Below are 10,274 nucleotides of genomic sequence, written 5' to 3' on the forward strand. Positions count from 1 at the left end.
GAGATATCCAAAACAACGCAATCATAATACAGGTTTTCCCGGTCAATTTCGCACTTTTGTCAGTCCATTTTGATAAAACGTTCATTCAATTTAGCGAAAATCATCGTCACTGCACATTCTGTCATTCAAAATTGCAACTTGTTCGTTCAATTTAGCATTTCGGTCAATGAAATTCGCACATGTGTCTTTCGAATTCGTAAAACGGGCATTCAAATTGGCACGTGCTCTTCAGTCATTTAAATTCGCCAGCACTGGCGGAAAATGGTATTTCAGTCATTCAATTTCGCGTATGTGCAGTCAAATTCCAAACATGTTCATTCAAATTGGCGCAATGTTATTTCTATTTTGAAAAGGTGAGAACCGTGATTTATATTCAATGTGAATTTTTGTTTCATCCACACACTGTTAAGTACATAGTAAAGGTATCTTTGACCCTAAATAACTCAAGTCTGTTGTTCTGTAACGCCCCTCTTCTTCCATACATGTTATCAGAACTATACATGCCATGCTTGCACCAGTACCATAGATTCACTTCACTTTCTTATGTCCAGTCATGGCAGCATGGCAGAAAACAGGGAAAGAATCATAGAAGCATTTGAGGGTAATAACCTTGACAAATTGATGGCTAGAGCTGATCCAAGAACTTTTATTTATTCCTAATGATAATTAACGCAATCTAGCACCCACCAAATGAAAATAATGAAACATGCAGATGAAAGAAATAATCATGTAAATTAAAACCTCCTTCTCACAATTATTGACAAAACAAACTTAAGATCAATGTATCTGTGGATGAAATAATGCTATCGAACATTATAAACACATACACTTATCTTGAAAGTACTGTTGCAAAGGTGATATCAGAATAAAAGCATAAACTTGTCTGCTAAATTGACTGCAGTAAATGCGAAATTGGATGCCCAAGACTGAATTCGAATGAACGAGCGCAGCGTTTACGTGATCACGTGACTATATCGTGCTAAATTGAATGAACGATTCGCGAAATGGTGCTTGTCTTACGAATTTGAACTGAAAAAGTGCTGATTCGAATGATGTAAAAGGTAATTTGAATGCTCCAAAATGAATTTGAATGAAAAGATTATAACATTGAAATACCGAACATGCCGTCTAGGCTAAATTGTGCTAAATTGAATGCAGAAATTAGGAATTGGACTGAAAAAAGTGCGAAATTGGCCGGGAAAACCTATAAAAGGCGGGACGCATCATTTTTAGGATTGCTTTGTCTTACTTTGTTTTGGGAGATCTCAGCCATTTCAAATCCGATTTGCATCAAATAAACTTTGATTTCCTCTTAGAATTGTATGCTCTTTAACATTTTATTCAGTGGTCTCTCAGTGTCTTGTAAAGAGTTAAAACTGAATCCTCACCTCAACCAATAATGTATCATCCCTCTTAAAGAACTTGTATAGTTCTGGTTGAGACCTAACTTCAGGTTTTCAACATTTTTGGGTGAGGTAATGAGAAACCTTTTATGAAATATGAAAGAGCATGTAATTCCAAGAGGAATTCAACATTTATTTGATGAAAATTGGTTATGAAATGGCTGAGATACCCAAAACAGAGCAATACTAATAAAATGTGGGACCTACACTTCATTACGATCGCTTTGTTTTACTTTGTTTTTGGATGTCTCGGCCATTCCAAAACCGATTTTCATCAAATAAACTTTGAATTCCCCTTAGAATGGCATGCTCTGTACCATTTCATAAGTGGTTTTTTGTTATCTCGCAAAAAGTTAAAAGCCAAATCCTCAGCTCCACCAATACTGTACTATCCCTTTAAGCTCTCAGTGCAAGGGCACTTCGTACATTACTTAATTTGTAACACTGCCGAAGCCATTAATGCACTGCGTCAAGGACGGAATGCGTTCGTCACTTCTCAAAAACGTCTCTCCTTTCTTTTTTTCAAAGACAACAATACTGCACATAATGTATGACCGGCAATTAAATCCCACGGAGGATTTTCTGGCAAAGTGAACGGAGCAACCTTGATTGGCCTGGCAATTAGCTGCCATGCCACCTGAAGCAGTGCATAAATCCAAACTATATCGCGGAGTCAAAGGTCAACTGACAATATAATGACGATATGACAAAAAAAAAAAAAAAATCTTCCAAATTCTGATTGATGTTTTTTATTTTTTTTTTGTATTTACTTCCTTATTTCAGGATTTCATTTTTGAACTGTTTATAAATGATACAGCAATATGATATTTTACAGCATAAAGTTCATCAACTGCATACTAATTAATACAATACAGTACGGAAAATACAAACTATAGCACATATAAAAATATGTTATTAGAATTACCATTGGGAGCAGTCAGTGATTAAAAAAAAAAAAAAATGTTCCAGATATCATTTTTGATGCATATGTTGATCAGTAAAATCACAACAACAAAAAAATCCTACCTCATAAAGATTTTGCAATAAAGCCTGAATATTATAAGGAGATATCCCTTTATCATAACCGTTATAATATATCATTCCTAGATAGTCCACTTCTCGGTAAGAAAAAAGTCTCGTGTGCCCTGGCATCGACCCTTGAACTCTTCCTCCTTTGCCCTTTCCTCTGTCTTCCTCTGTCTTCCTGTCCCTTTCTGGCCTCTGACCTCCTGTTTATTCTTTCCACGCGTAAGAGAGCAGCTTTGTTTCTGTCTGTGTGTGCATTTTTGTGCGTACTCGTTTTATGTTCTGTTTCCCGAGGATTATGTCAAATTGTCTCGTTGCATTATTACTATAATTTTCACGACTCACGAGGGGTCTGCATTCTACAAGCTTGGCTTTTTAGCAGTCCCCTCCATTTCCGACCTTTTCTTTGTTATGATTCAGTCACATTTTGTCCATGTATTTCTTCAACTAGTATGTTTATTGATTCATGTAAACAAATAACGTATATCTAAATTTCATTTGGAAATGTAAAAGTTACATTGTACTTAATTTGTTTATATGATATTGTCATATTATATGCTTTGGCCGGAAATGAAATAAAAATGAAATGAAATGAAATTTTCTAAAAAAACCAACTGTTGATAGTTTAGTCCATTTATATTATAATCATTGTTCAAATTCTTTGTATATTTAACAGTAAAGGTGTAACTTTATGGATGTTTTATACAAAAAATATAGCAGCTCGGTACCAGTAAATATCAAGTGCCTTGAGAGTTTTGAATTGATAAAACAAAAGTATAGGGAATATGTACTTTTCGAGTAAAGGGGAATTTCGAGGAATTCCTCCATAGCAATGCTATAGATCGTTTGTGGTTTGTGTGTGTGTGTGTGTGTGTGTGTGTGTGTGTGTGTGTGTGTGTGTGTGTGTAAGCGTAAGCCCTTATGTACTCCGTTAATCTATTCATATGTTCATCTTTGTGACTTTAAGCCTACCGTAATCTATATAGGGAAATCAGTCACAATTGACATTTGTGATTATGAAAAACCTTTCACTATGATTAATTCAGAGAGCATTCTTCACTCTACATTTTTCTCTGTATAGTATGATTAAATTCTTTTCAGCATCCATTGCTTTTCAACGTGGAATTTCAGTGTGTCTCTCCGTTTTACAACAGCCTCGTATTATATATATCTTGCCATCGTTTCGTACAGACACGATGAATTGAACGAAATTCAATTTATGCTCATTGTACTGTGGTAGCAAAAATGATGATATTAATTTTGGTATATACATTCCTTGTGCTAAAGATGAACAGCAAATGAAAATGAAATTGAAGTTAAAGTAAATCTGAATTGTAGATAGACAGAGCGCAAAGCGTGTATTAGTGCATCGCTCTCTCTCTCTTTTCCTCTAAAATTATTAAAGATTTATCCATTTCTGTCTATCCTCTCTGTATATAGTATACATATTATTTCTTTGCCTAAAAATCCATTTCCAATGTGGCAGGACTGTTTTGACAATTAGAAAAATACCTTGTAATGTATCCACATTTGTCGAAATTGATGTATGCACTATGGTGACATTAGCCATTGTATAACGTGGTGAGGAATAGGTCTGCCATTCACCATCGTAAGTTCACTCCGATGAGCCTCGAAATATGCCGCTGTTAGTATAATGACTATAAGAATTAAAATCACCAACATATTTTTTTTTTCGATGATTTGAGTAAGACTATATTCAGCCAATTAAGTTAGACTGGTATCCATTATCACTGTTTTGAGAAAGTAATATCATGGCATCTTACTTTTTGTCATTGACGCTAACGCGTCATCAAAAGTTACGAAATCGAACATACAATATCGACGATCAGAAAATGAAACTTCTGGGCAAAATGAATAAATAGTTGATAATAATAATAATAATAATAATAATAATAATAATAATAATGATAATAATAATAATAATTATGATAATAATAATGATAATGATAATAATAATAATAATAATGATAATAATAATGATAATAATAATAATAATAATGATAATAATAATAATAATAATAATAATAATAATGATAATAATAATAATAATAATAATGATAATAATAGTAATAATAATAATGATAATAATAATAATGATAATAATAATACTAATAATAATAATAATAATAGTATTAATCGATTTATTATTGATAACGATATTTATCATATCTTTAATTTCATGTGGAATCAAATGAGAAACGGCCTTGAAAGGAATAAAATAAAAAATATTACCTAAAGATGAAGACCTATACGCATTACGAGTGAGCGAGTTGGTAGATCTCTTTGTAAAATGCTAAGAGTCAAAATATTTAAGTGATAAATTACTTTATTAATATGGTTTCAAAGGGAAAAAACGGTACTAAAACGAGCCAGCAAAATGTGATACGTGGCGCCGCCCGCGCCGGCATCTACTGCGATAAGCTCACTCGAGCGTCACCCTGAAAGAACAAGTCACGGCGAATTGAATGACATTATCATAGGAAAGCGAGGTGAAATGTTTCCTGTTTGGTCACGTCGTTACTCCTTTATCCACATGTAAATTTTCATCATTGACGTCCATTGTGGCTATTGTTCCGTATTTTTGTTCCTTTTTTTTTGCAGAGGCACAACACAAAATATTAAATCTGAGATGAAAAAAGAATGAACAAATGTATAAGCAAATAATATGAATAACGTGTGATAATTATGTCAAACCTACTGAAAATCAAAAGCTTGTAGAATTTAGGCTCCATAGTATAAAATTTCAGAGTTTAATGCAATACATTAATGACGTAAAATGACGAAACATACCAGAACACAAAATGTAGATAATGACATAAAGTTATATAGCATAAAATATTATACAGTCGTCAGGATTAAAACTAAGGTAACAAAAGCTTAGTAAAAATTTGGTCAAAATGTCACCCGAGCGAGATTTCAGTTTGAGTAGACAGGGATCAGGGTAGGGCAATTAAACATATGATTTTAGGAAATTTATTTGAGATTTTGCTAAACGGAGCATAGAGAACTCAATTGGAACAGAAGAGAATCTAACCCATTCCAAATCGTGCATATTCAGGATGAACCGGCACAATTCATGTCAGGATTTTGAAGGGCATACGTACTACAGAGATAGTTCCGTTCGTCAGTATGTCAGTCTGTCAATCTGTCAGTCTCTCCAATGTGACGTCATTTGAGGAAGTGTGTCTCACTTTTTCTTTTTTAGGAGGAGTAAAAAGTTCTCTCATATCATTACAGTATCTCATCTTTTGAAGAATGTTATTACGCCGTTATGAGGCAGTCATCAATAAGTTAAAAACAACATTCATATTGTGTCGATTGTACATTTTCAGCTTTCCCTAATGATCGTCAAGAAACAGTTCTTAAGACCGAAGTACTCATCGTTCACGGCCAAAAGAGCCTGTACGAGTAACAAATTGTCATTAACTTCGTTTTCATGGAAAAGCTTGATAAAACGTAACTTCTTTTCAAAGTTTTAGTCTCCTTGTTGTAAAAGATGTGTCCATGCAATAATCTAACCTCAAACATTACCCAACGAAGATGATGGCAGATGCAATTATCGTTTTGAATTCCACGATTAAAGTAATCTCTCTGTTGCCTCAACTTCGTAATAATGAAATAAGATGCATCCGCCCGTATCAGAAATTGGGGAAACTTTCTTGAGTAACCTGGAGCATCGAGTATCAATTCATGATTCTTTTCCCCCTGCATTTGCACAGTCTTTCCCGCTGATATTGATCGGCCAGGCAAAATTACCCCCTGACCTTTCAACAAAGAAGATTTAATTAGTCGGTTTATAACCGACAGCGGGCAATTAATTGGGGATTGAACATTGATGAGGGTATAATGGCAGACAAGACAGACAACTGTACTGAGATGATTGAGACAAATAGATAAGCATCGCGGAAAACTAATTTCTGGTGCAATAAAAACGTTTAAGCGTAGCCCGATTTGGAGTCGCGGGGCCCGAATTGCATGGGTGTGCAAATTCCCATGACTGTCATAGTTAGGTTAAAAGTTACGAAATAGAAGAGTAGAGCATATTATGATGTTTTCATTGACAATTTTCCTAATCAACTGACATGGAACTCATATATCTTTAGAATTACATTCATAAAAATCGAACCAATGAGCATAACCCTATAATCAGAGCAGTTCACGTTTCATTTTTCTGTTTCATAAAGTTACTCAGATGATCTGATATCATATCAGTTTTGTTGTACTGTTGCAAATTCTCACAGTGTATTCCTTTGATGTTAGTACCTTGCAGTGTAGTGATGAATTAAAAAGTTATAAGATAGATAGATAGACAGATACATACATATATACAAACATACATACATACATAGGTAGATAGATAGATAAATAGATAGATAGCTAGATTAGATAGATAGATAGATACGATAGATAGATAGATAGATAGATAGATAGATAGATAGATAGATAGATAGATAGATAGATAGATAGATAAATAAATAGATAGATACGTGGTTATAGACATAAGTATCTGTTCATCAATTAATCGATTGATTGCTGGATTGCTGGATTGATTGATTGATTTATTGATTGATAAAAAAAAAACAAGGATGAAAAAGAGGAAGGTCTCCAAGAAGCTCGTGAGACTAAAATGGAAAGGCAGTAAAACGATCGAGAACAACAACAACGACGACGACGACGATAAAGTTAGAAACGCCGAACAGCTTGTGTGGGTTAGATGTACACGTAATTCTCACCCACATGAGATTGAGCCCTCCCAAGGGAAGGATAGGGTGAGGCAGACACGAACAGACATGGGATCAGATGGAATGGACGGATACGAACACGTCGTCCTCGACGGATTCGCTCTGACCTGTACGATCGCCCCGGGCACTGAAAATACGGAAAACGGTGCGAGACGTTCAGCGTAGGGTTACGAAGTCGTCAGATTGAAAATGGCAAGGGAAAGAAGAAAACGCCGTTAAAGAGGAGTTGGATCCAACCGAAATGAGGACGGCTCAAGTGTTCTCCGGTTTCAGACGGGAGGAAAAGGTGATAAACGAGACATATCGCCTTGAACCTTTTTCTGCCATCTTGCCATGACGTTGATTTGTAAGGGCTAAGATCATATGGCCAGTCCGTGTTACTGTCTCCACGTAGGTTTATTGATAATATTTTCACAAGATACAAGGTGAAACATTGCTTGCTGCGCCCTCCTTGGAAATATAATCCCTTTAGGAATATATAACTACCTACGGGATGTCAAGTGTTACATTACACTAATAAGAAGGCAATATCTGCATTATAAGAAATATCAGGACTCGGTAATTATTTTTTTTTTATCCTTGACAGCCCATTAGGCCGGGCCACTTTATGATATCATTGAATTTGGATTGTTGGTTGCCCTATAAAGAAATGTAGCAACCCGAAATTAAAGGGAACATAAGGATCCGTTTCGAATCGTAAGTCCCCGGTTGGGCCACCAAAACATAACCTATTTGAAAATTTGGTGATCCACGTCAAGTTTTAGTGGCCCTGCATGGGCCACAGTTTCACCGCTAATGTGGAACTTTGTAGTTTATATTCGTTCATTTACCTGTCTGCACAGATCATACATCCCCCTTTTCCGCTACAAAAATTGGTCAAATTCATCACCCTTTTTCCCCTTTTTCTGTCAAATCAATGATAGTGTTGCCAGAACTAAGCGACTTTCCCTACCCGTAAGCATGGGCATCACTCACCTGATTGTGTGTCCGTGTGTTTTGAATCAAGATCAAGGTTTTTAAGGTTACACCTCAAGCTACAAATATATATATATATATACATATATATATATATATATATATATATATATATATATATATATATATATATATATATATATATATATTGTATACTATACTATTTATACTAAAATCTTTGAATTTAAGTATTCGGTGATCCGAAATAAAAGGAAATTGAGGATTTCATTTTGAATTTTAGCTGCAAGATCGGGCCACCAAAAGATAAGCTTTATGGAAATTTGGTGGCCCAATAAACATCAATTCTAAGTGGCCTTCTACCGGCCACTCATAGTTATCTCTCTTCCACCTCTCTGGTTATCTCAAACAGCAGATAGTCAAAATGACACCAGGGCTGTGTCTCTCCGTAGCTGGCGCTATTTTATTCCGAAGACGTCAAAATAACTATCATGATTATGCAAAATCCAGTAGAGTGCGTGCAGTGTTTTTGTTTTGTTTTCTCTTGCTTTCTTTTCTTTTCTTTTCTTTACCGTCTTGTTAGTCTGTTTAATCACTTTTTGTTGTTGTCGTCGTCGTCGTCGTCGTTGTTGTTGTTGATGATGATGTTGTTGTTGTTGTTTTTGTTTTTGTTAATGTCCTTGCTGTTGTTATTATTCCAGATCAAAACGGGTGCACGTCACGAGACAGACACCCACGAGTCATACAGCCCACAAGTCATATAGCCCACTAGTTATACAGCCCACGAGTTCGACACTGAGTAAATAAAGCCCATGAGTTCGACATCAAGTAAAGTAAGCCCACAAGTTATATAGCCCATGAGTTCGACATCACGCACAAATGGCTCATAAGACCGACACTAAGCAAAGAAAGCCCACGAGACCGACACTACGCTTCAAAGGCTCACGAGACCGACACTAGGCAAAAGAGGCCCACGAGACCGACACTAGGCAAAAGAGGCTCACGAGGCCGACACTAGGCAAAGAAGGCCCACGAGACCGACAGGATGAACAGTGCCATCTATAGACTAATTAATTGTATAGGGTGTCCAGATAATGGCATAAAGAAGGTATAAGAGATGGAAAAGGAAAGATGCTACGGTATTACCTCGTCAATTGCCCTCCCTCACCCCCTGAACGGTTCAAGATCTTTAATTGTGTTTGCGTATGTGAGTGTTTGTGAAAAAATAAAAAAAAATTAGTAAAAGTGCATGCGATGTTTCAACATTACTTTCGAAAATACCAAAACACCCTCGTTTCCCTATCTGAAAAGCCCATACCGGTATACACCTACTTAGAAAAAAAAAATAATAAAATGATGTGGACATTGAGATCAACCAACTAGAAATATACCCAGGCATGAAATGAAGGTCACTACAAGAAAATTATTTACAAAATGGTCAGTGTTGTTGTGCACACCTGCTTTACGTGATATCGGGGGGGGGGGGTTGGTCATCTGCAAAGGCGTTGAAATAGTATAAATTCACAGAAAATAATGTAATCGTCAATTAAGGCAGCGTTAAAAATTCGGAAACAGCAGATGCATCCATAAAAACAACTTTTCTATTTCATGAAAAATGTACCGTTTTGAGAAGAATAATTTTACAAACACAAGCCACTGAAGGGCGAAAAAAAAAAAACAACCTAGATCCTATCCACCGTCTAGTTAGAAATTAGGAAAGCCTATATGGCACGATGGCATCTAAAATTAAACCATTCATCGTTCATGTCCTATGTCATTTTTTCATACATTTTTTTTTTTTTGGGGGGGGGGATGGTGGTCCCATGAAGAGGACAATTTCATTTTTTTTAAAGAAAAAATGGTAACAACGTCGGTCCCCATAGCGGGACAGAACTGCCCCCTAAAATCCACACGTGTACAAATACATATTTAATGTCGTTGATATGCAGATGGTGCTGTTATTAGTTAGTTATAATCTCTCGCTCGACAGCGTAACGAAATTGCACCCGCCAGTATGTAATTTTACCCTTAATGGAACACCCTGTCCAGGTACATATTTGTAATTGACATGTAGATGGCGCTGTTCATCCTGTCGGTCTCGTGAGCCGTCTTTGCCTAGTGTCGGTCTCGTGGGCTTTCTTTGCCTAGT

Source organism: Diadema setosum, chromosome 21 (assembly GCF_964275005.1).
Source record: "Diadema setosum chromosome 21, eeDiaSeto1, whole genome shotgun sequence".
Lineage (NCBI taxonomy): Eukaryota > Metazoa > Echinodermata > Echinoidea > Diadematoida > Diadematidae > Diadema > Diadema setosum.